Here is a 17,724-nt window from a genome sequence, read left to right on the forward strand (position 1 = left end):
TGGAGTCTCCTCAATGTTCCCTTAATGAAGTCATATAATGGCAGTGTTTGTACTCATAAAACTCTTTATTGAGGTCTGTCACTGCTGATAGAGTATGCCTTTATAAACACCTTAATTATGCTTTTTATATTTCAGTACCTTATTGTGAATTGCTGTCATGGGCATTGGAAACATATCCAGGACAGCATTATAAGTCTGCAACATTAGAACGGTGTTTTATGTAAACAACATTTATAAAATTTAAGTAAGAAATAAAACCCACAAGGGGTTGATTATTTCATAATAATAGTACATCCTGAAGTGTGTTATTCTTCTTATATCAGAGCAATTTACCAACATTTACATTTTTTATTCTTTAAACTACATCATGTATTTTATCCATTTCTAGTTACATTTAATATTGTGTAACATCCAGGAAACAGCTTAATTGCTACTGTAAAAAGGTTAATGTATTTGAACAAGCACACTCATATCTGCATTTGATTTGTCTTGCAGCTGTCACTACTGACCATTCAGAATCAAAAATTCAACACTGTGGTATACAAAATCCTCTCAGCTGCAATGGTTAAAAAGCTGTTTATTTTATTTCAAAGGCCACTTTAAATTTGGTAATGAGTTCAGTTGATGTGGTGCAGATGCCCAAATTAGATTAAATAGATTCCAAATAATATCTTGCATAGCTACTGTGTTATTAATGAAACTCACTGTAAAGGGCTACAGTTTAACTAGAGCAGGGGTCACCAAACTACGGCCCGCGGGCCAGATCCGGCCCGCCACCCCCCTTTGACCGGCCCTCCAGCCCCTCTGCCCCCCACCACTTGAACCGGCCCTATGAGGCAATCCCCAAAAGTGGTCATGGCCTATTTTTTTAAATTGCTTTTTGTCAAATAATAACATGTCTGCATCTTGTATTTTGTTGATTTTATCAATTAAAATTGATATTTAGTTATAAAATGAACTATTCATATTTTCCGAATTTTCATCATATGCTCGCGATCAAGCAGTGACAGGCAGCGCACGCGCAGAGAACTGTCAGTGTTCAGGACAGCAAAATGGCTAGCGGTCAGTGAAAAGCTGACAGAGTGCAGAGTTTTTAAAGAACAGTGGACCACCGATTATTTTTTCGTTCAGTGTAAGGACCGTGCAGTTTGTCTTGTATGTAAAGAAAGTGTGCCGGTTTTCAAAGAATATAATCTGCATCGTCACTATGAAACCCGCCACAAAGCAGGGTTCGAATTATACATTTGACCCTATGGGGGTCTCTATTTAAAAAAAAAAAAAGCAATGCATACTCGCTCTCCTGGACCTGCGCACTGCAGTGCACAGCTTTCACACACAGGCGCGCGCATGCACGCACGCACACACACACGCGGTGTTGCATGCATATATATATATATATATATATATATATATATATAGTTAAACAAATTATATATATATATATATATATATATATATATATATATATATATATATATATATATATATATATATATATAATTATATATATTGTTAAACAATGGAAGATCGTTGTGAGATAGAGGACAAGTCTTCTTCGGACTTAACTTCACATTCGATTTCGCAGGCTGCAAATTTCAGTTTGCGCGCATAGTGGTGTGGTGGTGAAGTACAGCCGTACATGTTGCGGTTTAATAACACGTTCAATACAAAGTTATGGCTGCATGGTGATCGGAAATGAAATGAGTTTTATTTATATTTATATGGTGATATAGGCTATTCAAGCTTATTATGGTGATATATGACGTATTTGAGAGAGTTGCACAGAAAATTAAGTTTGCTTCTTTCATGGGAGCCTGAGGGAATGGGAGCTCAGCTCCCATTGGCTCCCACGTAATTCGAACTATGCCACAAAGAGTATGCTAGTTTGCGAGGGCAAACAAGAGAAGACAGGATTCGGAGGATGAAATGCGGACTGGCTGCACAACAGAATGGATTCCTTCGCCAAACCCAGATCAACCAGGCTGCTGTCCGAGCTAGCTATAAGGTAGCTCACCTACTAGCTACCCATGGAAAGCCGTTTACTGATGGGGACTTTGTTAAAGTATGCATGCTTGCTGTGGCCGAGGAGGTGTGTCCCGACAAGAAGGATGCGCTCAACGCGGCGAGTCTCTCCGCACCTACTATGACCAGGCGAACCGAAGATTTGGGGGACAACGTGTATGACCAGCTGAATGAGAAAGCGTCAGAATTCGAGTTTTTTGCTTTGGCCATGGATGAGAGCAATGACGTGCAGGACACAGCACAACTGCTGTGATCTATTGCTCATATTATTATAATTTCACTGTTTTTTTAAATGTATTTATTTTATAGGCCTGTTTATTTGACCTTTATTAAGTGCTGCATACAATTATTATTAATAATATCAACAGGCCTACCTACAATTTATAATTTTCCACTCACCTTTGCCAGTGTCAATCACCTCAACTAGGCAGATGTTTCTTACCTTGACAGCTTTGATATTATTTTTATTAGAAAATAAATAAATGGAATATCTGTGGTATTTCAAATTAAAACAAAGTGTGAAGACTTGATTACTACTTTTGCAAACCACTAGTAAAGATAAACAAATATGTGCCAGGAATCAAGTGTTGATATAGTAGTATGGATATAGTAGTGAGGATATAGTAGTATGGATATAGTAGTGTGGATGTAGTAGTATGGATATAGTAGTGGGGATATAGTAGTATGGATATAGTAGTGGGGATGGCCGTGCCAGGCTAGTAATCTCTACTACACAATGAGGCCTGCTGGTGGTCATATTTGTCTGGGTTATACAATTCTATGTGATATAGCTGACCCGACCCCGGCCCCCATCACAGTCAGGAACGACAATGTGGCCCCCAGAGAAAAAAGTTTGGTGACCCCTGAACTAGAGCAAACTAAAATGTTTGTACCAAAAATACCATCAGTACAGAACATTTGGGCCCCTGTTTTAGTAGCTGATTCAGTAACAGGCTCTAAAGAGCAGTCTGTCTTTAATGTGAATATAGCATTTGTTATCTGTTTTGCACATTTGCCTTAATAAATATGCAATTTGGGACAATTACCTAAAAATGCTGAATATAGTGCAGAATGTTAATGAATTTTGCACCTGAAATCCAATTTACTAAGCCTGAAACTCAGACAGGAAACAGTGATTGTATGCATAAATTAATATGACCAAAAATCAGGTATTAAATGTGAATAAGCCTATTTCCGTTTTTTAACTTCTGAACTTGTTGTGTCTATCAAGAACAATTAGCACTCACAAATACATTTAAATATTGTTTTCCATACTTTGCATGTGGTGCCATTTATGCAGTTCCTCTTAGGAAACCACCTACAACCCCCTCAGGTACTGCATACATACCCTTAACAGACAGTTATGTGAAAAATAAGTACATCCAGTGGAAATGGTACTGTAGCCTTTTCTCAACATATTTAAGCAAGGATACATTTCACTCTCTTTGATACAATGCCTACAGATAAAGGTAATATACTCCAACAAATAACACATAAAATTGACATTTTTGCAGTCATTTTCATAATTAACATAAAAAAGAATCAGTCAGAAAAAGTAAATACATCCTGGAAAAAGTAAGTACACCCTTACATTTATCACTACTTTCAAGTCCATAAAATTAGAATCAGGTGTTCCAGATTAGGTGCCATTGATTAGAACCTCCTGCAGGTGGAGATGCAGGTGGAACCGATCTTATTTAAACCTGACATCTAGGGTCTGGTGTTCTCTTTGCTATTGTGTATTGCTATTGTGTGTTGTCATCATGCCAAAATCTAAAGAGCTCTTTAAGGACCTCAGAGAAAAGGTTGTGGATACCTATGGATCTCGTAAGGGATTGAAAACGATCTCTAAATTGTTAGAAATAAATCATTCCACTGTAATGAAAATCATCTACAAATGGCGTAGATTTCAAACAACTGCCAATTTGTCCAGGACTGGCCGCGCCGGCAAATTCAGTCCAAGAGCAGAACATTTGATGCTAAAAGAAGTCTCCAAGAACCCCAAAATTTCATCACTGGATCTGCAGGTAACTCTTGCAACTGTAGGTGTGAAAGTGGATATATCTACAATCAGAAAGAGATTGGACAAATTTGACCTGCATGGGAGGCATGCCAGGAAAAAGCCTTTACAAAAGGCTTTACAAAAAGCCAAAAACAATGTTTAAGCAAGACTACAGTTTGCCAATGAACATAGGCAAAGACCAGGCCTTCTGGAATAACGTGCTCTGGACAGACAAATCATATGTGTGGTGCAGACCAAAGACGGCTTTTCATGAGAAGAACCTCATACCAACTGTGAATCATGCAGGTGGAAATGTTATTTCTTGGGGTTGCATTCATGGATTCAACTATGACTTCTGAATCATATCAAAGTGTGCTTGAAGATAATATGAGGCCATTTGTTCAAAAGATGAAGCTGAACTGGAGGTGGACCTTTCAATAAGATAATGATCCTAAGCACACTAGCAAGTCCACCAAGCAATGGCTCAAAAAGAAGAAATGGAGGGTTATGGAATGGCCTAGTCAAAAGCCCAGATTTGAACCCTATTGAAATGTTGTGGGGAGATTTGAAAAGAGCAGTACATGCAAGAAAACCCTATTGCAGCTGAAGGAATTTTGCATAGAAGTGTGGTCAAAAATTTCAACAAGCTGATATCAGAGACTGGTGGACAATTATGCAAAACACCTACAAGTTATTTCTCTAAAAGGGAGCGATACTAGCTTCTTAAGCCTAGAGTGTACTTACTTTCTCCACACAAGAATATTACATCTATTGATATTTTTGTTGAATAAATGATTGAAATAACTAATTTTCCTTGTTTTGTTTAAGTATATCACTTTTATCTGTAGGCACTGTATCAAAAAGGTGAAATTTTTGCTTGTTTAAATATGTTGAGAAAAGTCTACAATTAACATAGAATGTACTTATTTTTTCACAAGACTGTATATTGAGTATGATCAAATGCAAAGACACACACACACATTCTTGTACGTCTACCTTTGTGGGGACACACATTGTTATAATGCATTCACTAGCTCCTTAGCCTAACCTTAACCATCACAACTACCTACTTAAACCCAACTCTTACCTTAACCCTAACCTAAACCTAATTCTAGTCTGAACCCAATAACAAAGTCTTAACCCTCAAACAGTGTCCTCACTTTGTTGGTTAAAATCATGTTCTAGTCCTCAAAATGTAGCAAGTACAATTACACACACACACACACACACACACACACACACACACACACACACATTAAGCATGATGAAACCGTACGGTAAAGCCATTTGATCAAAGACTCCACTATATGTGTATTCTGATATAATTAATCTGACAATCCCTGTGTGTGGCCAAAGGAGACATTGAGATTTAGTGGCTGACCAATGTGTTATAAGCTCTAGCCTTCCTTTGTGGCATGTCAGCCTCATAAATGACACAATATAAGGGCCCAAATCTTTTGCCCCTTTTTCAAGAGCTGAGGGTAATGTAGCGGCACATGCTTCAATAATCTCTTAAATGGAGTTCAGTGATGCAGTTCGGGTGCAAGGTGAATTTGCAGGGTCTTGCAGCTTGTTAAACTGAGGTTCTAGAGGGTCACAACCATGCCGAGATTAAAAATGAATACTGACCTGGACTCATAAAGGCCATTTTTAAATTAAATGAATTTAATCAGGCATTAAAATATGAGACTCCTAAGTCGAATACTTTGGACTGGGCTGACTGCCCTGGAATAACCTCAAAAATATAGGACCAGTTCCTGAATTGGATTCTAAAAGGAGTCAAATCTTAAATTTATTGTCACAATGTATTAGTCTCATGAAGATTAAAAATCAGTACTAGTGAGTTCCCAGCCTCTGTAATTTCTTTTACAACAGAATTGTAAGTGGTCAAAAAGCACTAGCAGTGATACTTCCACTGGGCAATCGGTCAAACAGCATGTCCGCTCTGCACCAATCAGAGATAATCACTAGTTGTTGCATTCTCAAAGCACACACTCTAAGCCTCAGAGGCAGAGAAAGGCAAGGCCAGTACATCAGGGTAATTACCAGTTTATCATATAAAAGAGAACTGCATTTGTCCAAGCTTATGCATTAACAGGATAAAATTAAAGGGCAAGTGAAAGGAAGAGTCGACAATTTCCTGTGAAAATAAGAAATGTTGTGTATGAAACATACTGGAGATCACTACATAAAGCACTAGTTATTTTGTACAAATTAAATAAAAAGCATTTTGTCGCAGGGCAAGTAAGATCTGCTAAACTGTCATGCAGAAGTAAGATCTTTGCACTAAAGTGCTTAACTTTCTCATACAGGAGTGTGTATGTGTATCTGACACAGCGAGACCGAGTGTGAGCAGACTGTTTGTGTCAGGATATAGCAATAGTGAAGAGCAACAGGGATCAGAAAGGATAGATCGGGGGCAACAGACAGAGGGCTAACAGAAAGTACAAGTATAATTTAATTATCCACAAAACATACTGTGAGCTTTTCTGAGAAGTAGAGTAACTCTTTGCACATATAATTCATGAAGGAGCGTTTCAATCAATATTTTATCTTCAACAACAAAACTACTATGAAGCCCTTAATGTTGCTTCGGCTATTATGGTTAGTAATTTCAACATAAAGTGCTACAATATTGCTAACTCTTTGTGATATTGTATACCAGGGCACACTAAATATGCAACAGAACATAACTCTCAGAGGGTCAAATGTTAAGTAGATGTAATTCATAATACTGGAGATATATTCCAAGGCTAAGAGCTAGAGGCAGCAGTGGGCTATATAAGCCTGTCATGCTACTACTGATGGGGTGATATTTTATCTGCCTGTTGAGTGCTGCATATTCACACACTCATGTCTTGTGCTCTGGTGTGTGTATGCATGTATGTATGTATGCCTCAGTAACCTGCATTATGGCCTATGTGAATAAGTAATAATGACAGATGAGTTTAGCATTGTGACAGATGGTAATAGAGAATCATTTATTCATGAAACTCACACTGAGCGTTCTCCTATAACCCCAATAAACCTCAATAAAACCCAAGTGTGCCAACGTCATCCATCACCGCCCCACCATGTACATTTTCTTGGCTCCATCTCCAAGGCCACCAGTTGCATGCTATTATGGGATTGCATCCTTACTCTGTGTTCTCTGAGGCATTTCTCTAGCTCAGCAAGAAGTCTATGCTGCCTATTACTGGCCCTGATGGGATGTCCAAGTCACATGGCTCAAGTAATTGGGGGTCCAGCCATTACTTGACCTGCCTGGCCCTTCATTTTGTGGTGTCTGTGAAGTCAGAAATTATCATCGGACAAACAGTACATTTATCCAGGATTTGATCCTGTGGGCATTCTCACTTTATTTTTTTTAATCAGTGTGACTGTAACAGAAGAAAGAATTGTTCTGCAACACTAACCCAAGTTGAGCAACAGAAGGGAAATTTCTTTTACACAGAACCAACTCAATATGTTTGATTAAGGCTGCTCTACATGCTATATGGGCAAAAGTATGTGGACATCTGACCATCACACTCATATTTGGTCCATCCCCAAACTATTTTCACAAAGTTGAATGCACACAATTGTCTTGAATGTGTTTGTATGTTGTATCATCAACAGTGCCATAGAATGTAACACAGGTCCTGATGTTGACAGTGCAACATCATGCAGCATACTGACTCGCAAAAGTTACTGCTCACTCCTGCTGTATGTACATGACCATGCTGTGCTCCATTCATTCGCAAGAGGAACAGCCTCAGAACAGCTTGATCTCATCTCATAGTCTGCTATTTTTGCTGTTGTTTCATTCTTCATAACATCTGCAGATCTGTTTACCGTATGTTTCAGCTGTGCGAGTTCATTGTGGGCGGGCAGGCAGGTAGGTAGGTACTTTACTGATCCTGAAGGAAATTTAGAATGGAGCTACTGAGTAGTCATCCACTCACATTGGTGCTAGAAGACATGACCTGCCAAGGTTGGAATTTAAGAAATCAAGTGACCTGCATAGAGCCTGGATCTCAACTCCACTGAACACATTTGGGAAAAATTGGAATGCTGACTGCACCCCAGGCCTCCTTGCCATACATTACTGCCAGACCTCACTAATGCTCTCATGACTAAATGGACAAATCCCCACAGCCACTTTAGAGATCTTGGGAAAAACCTTCCCAGAAATGGGAGGAACCATCTTTGGAATGGGATGTTCAACAAGCACATATGGGTGTGATGATCAGGTGTCCACATATACGGTATTTGGCCAAATATTGTATGTTTTTGAAAAGCATGTAGCGGGCAAAGAGGATATTAATCTAAACTGGGGAAAATAAATTGTGTTCTAACAAGAACAGCAAAAAAGTACAATCAAGATCTTTTTCTGTAACCATTCATTAAATTGTAATATTAAATTGTAATATATGTACTATTATGGTCAGCCGCTCCTGGAAAACCTTTAAGGGGTGGACTTACAGAGCTTTAAACCTACTTTAAACCAGAATATTCATCAACGGGTAAGAGTGCATGGCATTTTTACTCATTGAAATCCTTCAAAGCTGCTTCTCACACACTCACCAGCTGCTTTTATTTGCCTCATGTCGCTCAAGTCACTCTACCATGAGCATCTCTGTATCAGTATATACCGCCAGTTGCTGTGCTATCACATTTAGTCCCTGGCTAGTACAATATACGCAAACTACACAAACTACAAAGTGACATAGGCTTTGTCTAACACCACACTGTATTAAGCATTAATTTGATAGAGGAATTAATTTTTTTATTTGCCTGAATAATTATTAACGAAGGCGGCACGGTGGTGTAGTGGTTAGCGCTGTCGCCTCACAGCAAGAAGGTCCTGGGTTTGAGCCCCGGGGCTGGCGAGGGCCTTTCTGTGCGGAGTTTGCATGTTCTCCCCGTGTCCGCGTGGGTTTCCTCCAGGTGCTCCGGTTTCCCCCACAGTCCAAAGACATGCAGGTTAGGTTAACTGGTGACTCTAAATTGACCGTAGGTGTGAATGTGAGTGTGAATGGTTGTCTGTGTCTATGTGTCAGCCCTGTGATGACCTGGCGACTTGTCCAGGGTGTACCCCGCCTTTCGCCCGTAGTCAGCTGGGATAGGCTCCAGCTTGCCTGCGACCCTGTAGAAGGATAAAGCGGCTAGAGATAATGAGATGAGAATTATTAACGAAATTAGCCATAAGAACATTGATTTTCAATATCAGGAGATAGTTACTGTTTTATTATCTCTATTTTACCAGGACAAGACAGCAAATAGAGAATGGAATGTGAGATAGATGACAATGCAGACAGACAGGATTAAAAAAAAAAGGAAAAAGGTGAGTGATAAACCACTCATAGCCACAGAAATACAGTAATGCAGTAACATAGCCAAGAGGAAGGATGAAATATCTCTCTCTCTTTTTTAAATATTTATTTATTTATTTATTTATCTATCCATCCATTATCTATAGCTGCTTATCCTGTGCAGGGTCGCAGGCAAGCTGGAGCCTATCCCAGCTGACTATGGGCAAGAGGCAGGGTACACCCTGGACAAGTCGCCAGGTCATCTCACTGCTGACACAGAGACAAGCAACCATTCACACCTACAGGCAATTTAGAGCCACCAATTAACCTAACCTGCATGTCTTTGGACTGTGGAGGGAACCGGAGCACCCAGAGGAAACCCACGCAGACATGGGGAGAACATGCAAACTCCACACAGAAAGGCCCCTGTCAGCCACTGGGCTCGAACCCAGAACCTTCTTGCTGTGAGGCGACAGTGCTAACCACTACACCACCGTACTGTCTTTCTTTCTTTATTGATCGATTGATTGATTGCCTTGAAATTGGCACTATTGTCAGAGCTAGGCTGTGACACAAAATTAATTAGCACCTTCTCATAAATTATTTTTGAGGATTCAACAGCAAGGCAGTACAGTGGTGTAGTGGTTAGCACTGTTGCCTCACAGCAAGAAGGTTCTGGATTCGAGCCCAGTGGCTGACAGGGGCCTTTCTGTGTGGAGTTTGCATGTTCTCCCCGTGTCTGTATGGGTTTCCTCCGGGTGCTCTGATTTCCCCCACAGACATGCAGGTTAGGCTAATTAGTGGCTCTAAAGTGAGTGTGAATGGTTGTTTGTCTCTATGTGTCAGCCCTGCAATGACCTGGTGACTTGTCCAGAGTGTACTCCACCTCTTGCCCATAGTTCTAGTGAAAGTTGTTGCTCTTGACCCTGCATAGGATAAGTGGTTATGGATAATGGATGGATGGAACTCAGCAGCATGGTGGCATATACTATCATCTCTCTCTGAGCTAAATGCTTATTTTAATCACTACAGTTGGATGGCCAGACCTTAGGTTTTTAGTTAAATTAAACGAATCAAAACATTCTTTTCTAGCAAAAATACATCATATAGTAAAGCCTTTAAAGTAACACAATCCACATTTTTTGCTTTCATGACCAAGTCTATAAATGCAGCCTTTAACAACTGTCGTAAATGAATTGAAAAAATTTCTTCCCACCTCTCAAAAATATGTGGCAGGTGGCTTGGCTACAATAAAGAGCCCCAGGTGTGAATATTTGTGTGCATGGTACCTTGTGATGGACAGGAATCCCATCCAGGGTGTAGTTGCACCTCATGCACCCTGTTTCTGAGATATAGGCTCCAGACCCAGACGAGGATAAATGAATGAAAATAAATTAATGTTTATATGTTAGTGCAAGAGCTCACTTCACATAAAGCAACGGTGGCTGAATTTCACTCTCCCCTGAGATCCCTCTTCAAATTTACCCCTGTGTAAGTGTCACCTTTGTGTCAGACATGGTCATTTATTCATAAAGACATGTAGGTTCATAGTCACACATAAATGATTTTGGCTAAATAGGTTAGGTCTTTTTCAGTAAGGTAAAATCCTTGTAAGCTCAGTAGCCAGTATGTTGCACCTAGTTTTTGTTACCTAGTAGTTGTTAAGTTAAAATACTCTTGTATCACAGTTGATGCATTATTAGGTATCACTGGTTCAACAAGTGCAGCCCCCAGGAAACAGGCTTAGAGGTCTTAAATCCAGATGTCCTCTGACTGCTGCTCTAATACAAGATTTATTTCTTTAGTTCACTTCTTTGAATATTGTTTTGATTGGATTAAACATTTGAAATCATAAATATTTTGTGGGGCGACACAGTAGTGTAGTGGTTAGCACTGTCGCCTCACAGCAAGAAGGTTCTGGATTTGAGCCCAGTGGACAACAGGGGCCTTTCTGTGTGGACTTTGCATGTTCTCCCTGTGTCTGCGTGGGTTTCTTTCGGGTGCTCCGGTTTCCCCCACAGTCCAAAGACATGCAGGTTAGGCTAATTGGTGACTCTAAATTGACCATAGGTGTGAATGTGAGTGTGAATGGTTGTTTGTCTCTATTGGCCCTTTTCCACTACCCATTTTCAGCTCACTTCAGCTCGCTTCAGCTCACTTCAGCCCGACACGGCTCGCGTTTCGACTACCAAAAACCAGCACGACTCAGCTCGTTTCAGCCCTGCTTAGCCCCTAAAACTCGCACCGTTTTGGAGTGGGGCTGAAGCGAGCCAAACCGTGCCGAGTGAGGCTGGGGGCGTGAGCAGACACTCCCCTGTGCACTGATTGGTGAGGAGGCGTGTCCTCACATGCCCACACACGCCCCGCGAGCGCGCTGGGATCTGTAAACACCGCAAACCCGGAAGAAGAATAATTACGAATTACGAGAATTTCTGAAGCCTTATGCGCCTCGCCTCATCTATACGCTCTTGCCAGTATCTGTTGGCGTTGTCGGTGACAACAAGCCACAGCACCAAGACCAGCAACACTAACGACTCCATGTCCTCCATGTTTATTGTTTACTATTCGGGTCGTGAGACTACTGCTTAAAAGCTCACTGAATCAGTGACATACAGAGCATCGTGGACGAGTTCGCGGAGTGCAAGGCTCGTCGTATGCCCTTCAAATAATGCGCGCAGTAGGCTATTGATGTTTTATTATGAGCCATGTACAGTATGTCGCCTAATGTTTTTTTGTTTCTGAGTTACATGTTTGTTTGAAGGACTTAATGTACAAAATAACATAGTTGCACCCCGTAGTGTTGAAATTGGTAAACACAGTGCATTCAGTGAGGTTTGCACCGCCCTCCTTTTATTTCTGACTCTTCCTGTCACCGTTGCAACCTCTGAGCGCTCATTCGTATGCCCTTCAAATAATGTGCGCAGTATAGGCTATTGATGTTTTATTATGAGCCATGTACAGTATCCTAATTTTTTTTGTTTCTGAGTTACATGTTCATTTGAAGGACTTGATGTACTAAATAACATAGTTGCACCCGGTAGTGTTGAAATTGGTAAACACCGCAGTTGCGGACATTTTGTAGCCTAAAATGATGTTATGATAAGCTTTAATAAAGGGCCCGGTCATTTGCCCCGCCCCCGGCCCGGCTCTGACTTGTTCCGCCACTGTCACTGATGTCACTGTTTGCGCTGCTTAACGACATCACGTGACGTCCACCCACTTTCGCTAACTCCACCCAATGTGTCCACCCACTTCCAGCCAGCACGGTTCAGCGCGGTTGTAGTCGAAATGCAACTCCAACAGCCCCGCTCAGCTCGACTCAGCACGGCACGGCTCAGCCGCGTTTGTAGTGGAAAAGCGGCATATGTGTCAGCCCTGCGATGATCTGGCGATTTGTCCAGGGTGTACCCCACCTCTCGCCCATAGTCAGCTAGGGATAGGCTCCAGCTTGCCTGCGACCCTGCACAGGATAAGTGGTTATGGATAATGGATGGAATATTTTGTGGTGACAGACAATGATGAAACTGATACAGGCTATAACAAATGACAAAGAGGAGGAAAAAGAAAAATGTTCAGTAGATGTATAAGTGAATTAACAGTGCACTGCAGGGATTAAGAATGAGTTTGTGGATCTCTGAGACCGATGGCCATTCCTTCCTACTTACATTTTCATTCACAGCTTGTGTTTTCAATTCTTACACTAGTCTTTACATAGAAGGATAAAACAGACCAAGGTTAAAACTATAAAATATTGTATGTCCAAATCCATCTTTATTTAATACTGCACTATAATTGATTGTGCTGATTCCCTTGACATTTGTGATTATGAATCGTGAATACAGTGTGTACACAATTATGACAAAGTGAAATCTGTCAGTATTTTATACATCATGTAGGTTAAAGCTGTCAATGATTAGAGATTAATGTGCAGGAGGAATTCACGTCTCCCTCATTTGGTTAGATTTCTACCCACTGCAGCACTGCAGGAAACATAATGCCAAATACCAAACCAAAAATTCAGCTAGCGTTCCGATTTGTTTTAAATAGTTTTAAGGTGGAAATGTATGTATTTCAGATAAATTTAAAATGCTCTGAAACCTTTTTTCTGGAATGTGTTAACTTTAGTCCTTGTTTTCTGCCTAACTCCTACAGCAGTGAATATACACACAGGTTACTAAGTCTGATATGGGAAGCAATAATTAAGAAAGAAATCAAAACAGCAGAAAGTCATTGTTATAAAAACCTACTGCCCTCAGATCATAGGCGGTTTTAAACGGGGGCCAGAGGGGGCCAGTGCCCCTGTAAAATTGCTCCTGGCCCCTGTTGTGGCCCCTGTGCTGAACAGATAATAAGATTTATTAATTTTGACGTGCGCTGGCTCGAAGATCGGAACTGACATGACGGAGTGTTCTACACGGACTCCTTAAAGCGCTACACGCACACTGTTACCTGCAGCAGAAAGACCAGCAGCAGCGCGAATTGTAAACTTCGGACGTGAGTGATAACAGCTGTCACGTCCGAAGTTTTTTGATTGAAAAGCCATCAGATACAGTAGCGTTGACACGTTTCACTGAGCCATATAAAGAAGTATTTTTTGAGCTCTTTAGACTATGCAAAATAGCTGTGGCACTCCCAGTGAGCTCTGCCTCTTGTGAGCGGAGTTTCTCCACTTTGAAACTGGTGAAGACCTACGGTACCTCCGATCCACCATTAGTGAGGAGCGTCTAAGCAATCTTGGTGTGCTCAGCATTGAATCCAGAAGGTCCAAGGCTTTGAACCTTGATGCATTTGTAGACCGTTTCTCAAGGAGTCACAATCGCAGAATCTTGTTGTTGTAGTGTTTCAGCCTGCTGTGAATGCTATAGGGTGATTCTGAGACCACTGTATGTGAATTTATTTTTTCTTTCTATTTTTCCCCCCTGCTGTACATAAAGAAAGAGTGAGATGATGACAGTGTGATTTAGATAAAGATAGTGATTGTACATTCAAGTCTCATGCTGTGAAAAAGAAAATTCATTCATGCTGTGAATTTAAAAAGTGTCATTGGACAGATAAAGGGTTCATTGTATGCAAAAATAGAAATCTTTTTTTTACAAAAAAGAGAAACATGGTTTTAAGATTTATTGAGCACAATTTATGTTTAGGCTATTGAGACAGAATGTTTATCTCATTGTATTTATGCTCAATGTATTTTGTTTTGGTTTTAAATAAACTAAACAAAACATTTTGAACGCTTAAATATTGCCATGTTTTTTCCTTATGTGCCCCCCTGAAAAAACACTGGCCCCACCTCGGCCCCCCTAGTAATTTTGGTCTAGAACCGCCACTGCCTCAGATCAACAACAGGCTTCCAGTTATGGTATCACAGAGAAATGAGATGGAAGGAAAAAGTGAGTGAGGAAAAAGTGTGCAATTTAAGCCTAATTGAATATGGCACTGCCTATAATAACTTCAGTGCACACCATCTACTTTGGCTTTGTGCCTCATCCTTTTTCCTATCTTATTTGATTCATGTGAATCTGGAACACGCTCTAGTCCCGAGTTTATGTCCAAACGAATACATGTTAATTATCATTCCTTTAATTGCTAACCTGTCATTGTTTTAGTTTAGCTAATATTGATTTTAGAGCTGTTGTAGTTAACAACACGTCAAACATTTACTAGCTCACACATATTTCACCAACAGATAAATGAATGAATGAATAAATGAATGAACTGGAAATAAGGTGACAAATGTTGGTAAGTCACTAATAGCACTAAAGGATAAAAAGTGTGCCCTTAGCTAAACTGTTTATCCATATGCATTTTCGACATTTTCGTACATCCAGATGATACATTGTGCAACATTAATTTTAATGTTTGCAGTACGCTGCTCAGAGAAAACTACAGACCATGGGGTAAGAGGGCATGTGAGCTCTTTATTTGGGTTCATGGCCTTGGTGCGGTAATCAGCAACATATTATAAGACTTTGCTCAAAACAAATAGTGTTGCAGATTTCCAGCTTGCTCACTGCTTTCTCCTTGGCTGTAGCTTCACTTTGCTCACAGCTACACACATACACACAGCTCATCTCTCAGACAGAGGGAGAGATTACCCGAATATACAGTATGTGGGACAAAAGGGCTCAGGTGTGCCATGTTAGTCATTACCCCTTGAGCTTGTCCTCAAATACCTCTCTCTGAGTGCAGACCTATGCTAAATCAAACCCCACCAGCTACATAATGATTTGTTGGATGCAGATTTGTGTTGCAGGTTTTGAAGTTTACTTCAGAGATAGAATAGCTTCTTATCTGCTTTTCTCATCTTCTATACAAACAACCACTGTATCGCCTTTTGGGTGGTTAAAGTTTGCTAAATGACCCTGTAGAAATTTTAAACACATAAAAAGTCGGTTTAAAAAAAATAGGCTCAGACTAAGTTCAAATGATAAAATGTTTTTTACTGCCATGTTCTCTCTTCCAGTTTCTTAAATGGTGTGTTAAGAGAATGGCTTCCAGTGTGAAGCATCGCTCATGTACCCATTTTGATGAACAAATAAATGCAGTTTTTATTAACGTAAATTCTATTTCATTTTATTATTAGAACAACAGATAACACATCTAATGCCAATTTTTAGTAGAGGATAATTTTCTCAAAATAATTGCTTTCTTTAACCCTGATTGCAATACAGTATCAAAATGTGCCAAATTCCTCTGGGGAATTATACTAAATACAGACATCACTGCAAATCTCATGATACAGTGGTGATTGAAGTTTGTGAACCTTTAGAATTTTCTATATTTCTGCATAAATATGACCTAAAACATCATCAGATTTTCACACAAGTCCTAAAAGTAGATAAAGAGAACCCAGTTAAACAAATGAGACAAAAATATTATACTTGGTCATTTATTTATTGAAGAAAATGATCCAATATTACAGATCTGTGAGTGGCAAAAGTATGTGAACCTCTAGCATTAGCAGTTAATTTGAAGGTGAAATTAGTCAGCTGTTTTCAACCAATGGGATGACAATCAGGTGTGAGTGGGCACCCTGTTTTACTGTATTTAAAGAACAGGGATCTAGCAAAGTCTGATCTTCACAACACATGTTTGTGGAAGTGTATCATGGCACGAACAAAGGAGATTTCTGAGTACCTCAGAAAAAGCGTTGTTGATGCTCATCAGGCTGGAAAAGGTTACAAAACCATCTCTAAAGAGTTTGGACTCCACCAATTCACAGTCAGACAGATTGTGTACAAATGGAGGAAATTCAAGACCATTGTTACCCTCCCCAGGAGTGGTCAACCAACAAAGACCACTTTCTAAACTAAAAAAAAAGCATGGAATTGATAAACTGGTCTCCTAACGAAATTGACACGGTTTTCTCGACGAGAAGCCTGGGTTTGGGGGAACCTGCCTGTCCTGCCGGAACGTTTGCGGCTGGTTACGCGATGGATGCGTGGGAGCGGTGGCGAGTCGTGTGCCTGGCGATTCTTTCTGTGGAGGACATTGAAGATATCTACCTATTCGGAACCATGATTACAGGACTTTTGCTGATTGGATTAGGCATTGCCCTGGTATATCAAGGAAATCAGACAACGGTGAAAGCTGTTCAAAGCCCCACAAAGCTGCCTGATATGATTGAAGCGGTGGGCAAAGCTGTCGGCACTCAGACTGTGGCTTTTCAGAACTTGAACCACAATATGGTTGTTATCTTGGAGAAGCTTTCGGCTTTGAAAGGAATAAGTTTTTTGGAGACCAATTTGAACAGAATGGACAGATATGGATGAGCAGTGTGGATGTGCAAAGACTGCATCTGGAAAGACCAAACAATTTATATCTTATCGGCATTCAGCTCCCTGAGACAGCACCGGCCTCGGTTAAGGCCGTTGCTGAGACAACATTCCCCCCTGAAGGTCACTGCTGGGAGACGCTCTCGCATTCCTCGCATTCCTTCTCCAACTTTCCGTGGTCGCCATTTTCACCCCCAGTGTGACAAGCGGGTGTGTGACCAGCGCCTTCATGGCTGCAGGAGTGGACGGCTGCTTGCTTGCGCTGGGTTACCTTGACCTCCTCCCCTTCCCCTACCCCCCTTACCCCCACCCCTGATTGCCCCCTCCTTTCCCCCTTTCCCCCCCTCAAGTCCCATGTTTTAAAGTGTACTTGTGTTATTGTATGCTTACGTGCAGAGGTTTTTTAAATGTTCCCACACTGTACTCCTGACAGGAGCATAGTGTGTGTGTGTGTGGGGGGGGGGTTTCTTTTTTCCTCATCTCTCCTCATGTTGTTATTATTGTGTTCCCTTTTCTTTTATCCCTGTCTTCCTGTCCTGTTCCCCCTCTGTAAGGACAGGTTGATGGTCAATTTCACTGCTACAGTGATAATAAAGGGTTCATTCATTCATTCATTCATTCATTCATTCAG

The 17,724-nt window shown here is 40.7% G+C and overlaps 1 protein-coding gene across 2 annotated transcripts in view; it reads right to left on the reverse strand.

Annotated features, from left to right (window-relative positions):
• gfra4a (GDNF family receptor alpha 4a) overlaps nucleotides 1–17,724 on the reverse strand; it is a 273,181-nt gene that overhangs the window by 212,475 nt on the left and 42,982 nt on the right. The window contains exon 1 of one of the 2 annotated variants that reach the window (XM_060924684.1): nucleotides 10,535–10,607. The exons of the other annotated variant lie outside the window; for it this stretch is intronic. The gene's annotated coding sequence lies outside the window, so the exon portion shown is untranslated. Of the gene's footprint in view, nucleotides 1–10,534; nucleotides 10,608–17,724 lie in introns of those variants that run through there. 2 annotated transcript variants of the gene reach the window in all.

This window comes from Neoarius graeffei, chromosome 7 (assembly GCF_027579695.1).
Source record: "Neoarius graeffei isolate fNeoGra1 chromosome 7, fNeoGra1.pri, whole genome shotgun sequence".
Lineage (NCBI taxonomy): Eukaryota > Metazoa > Chordata > Actinopteri > Siluriformes > Ariidae > Neoarius > Neoarius graeffei.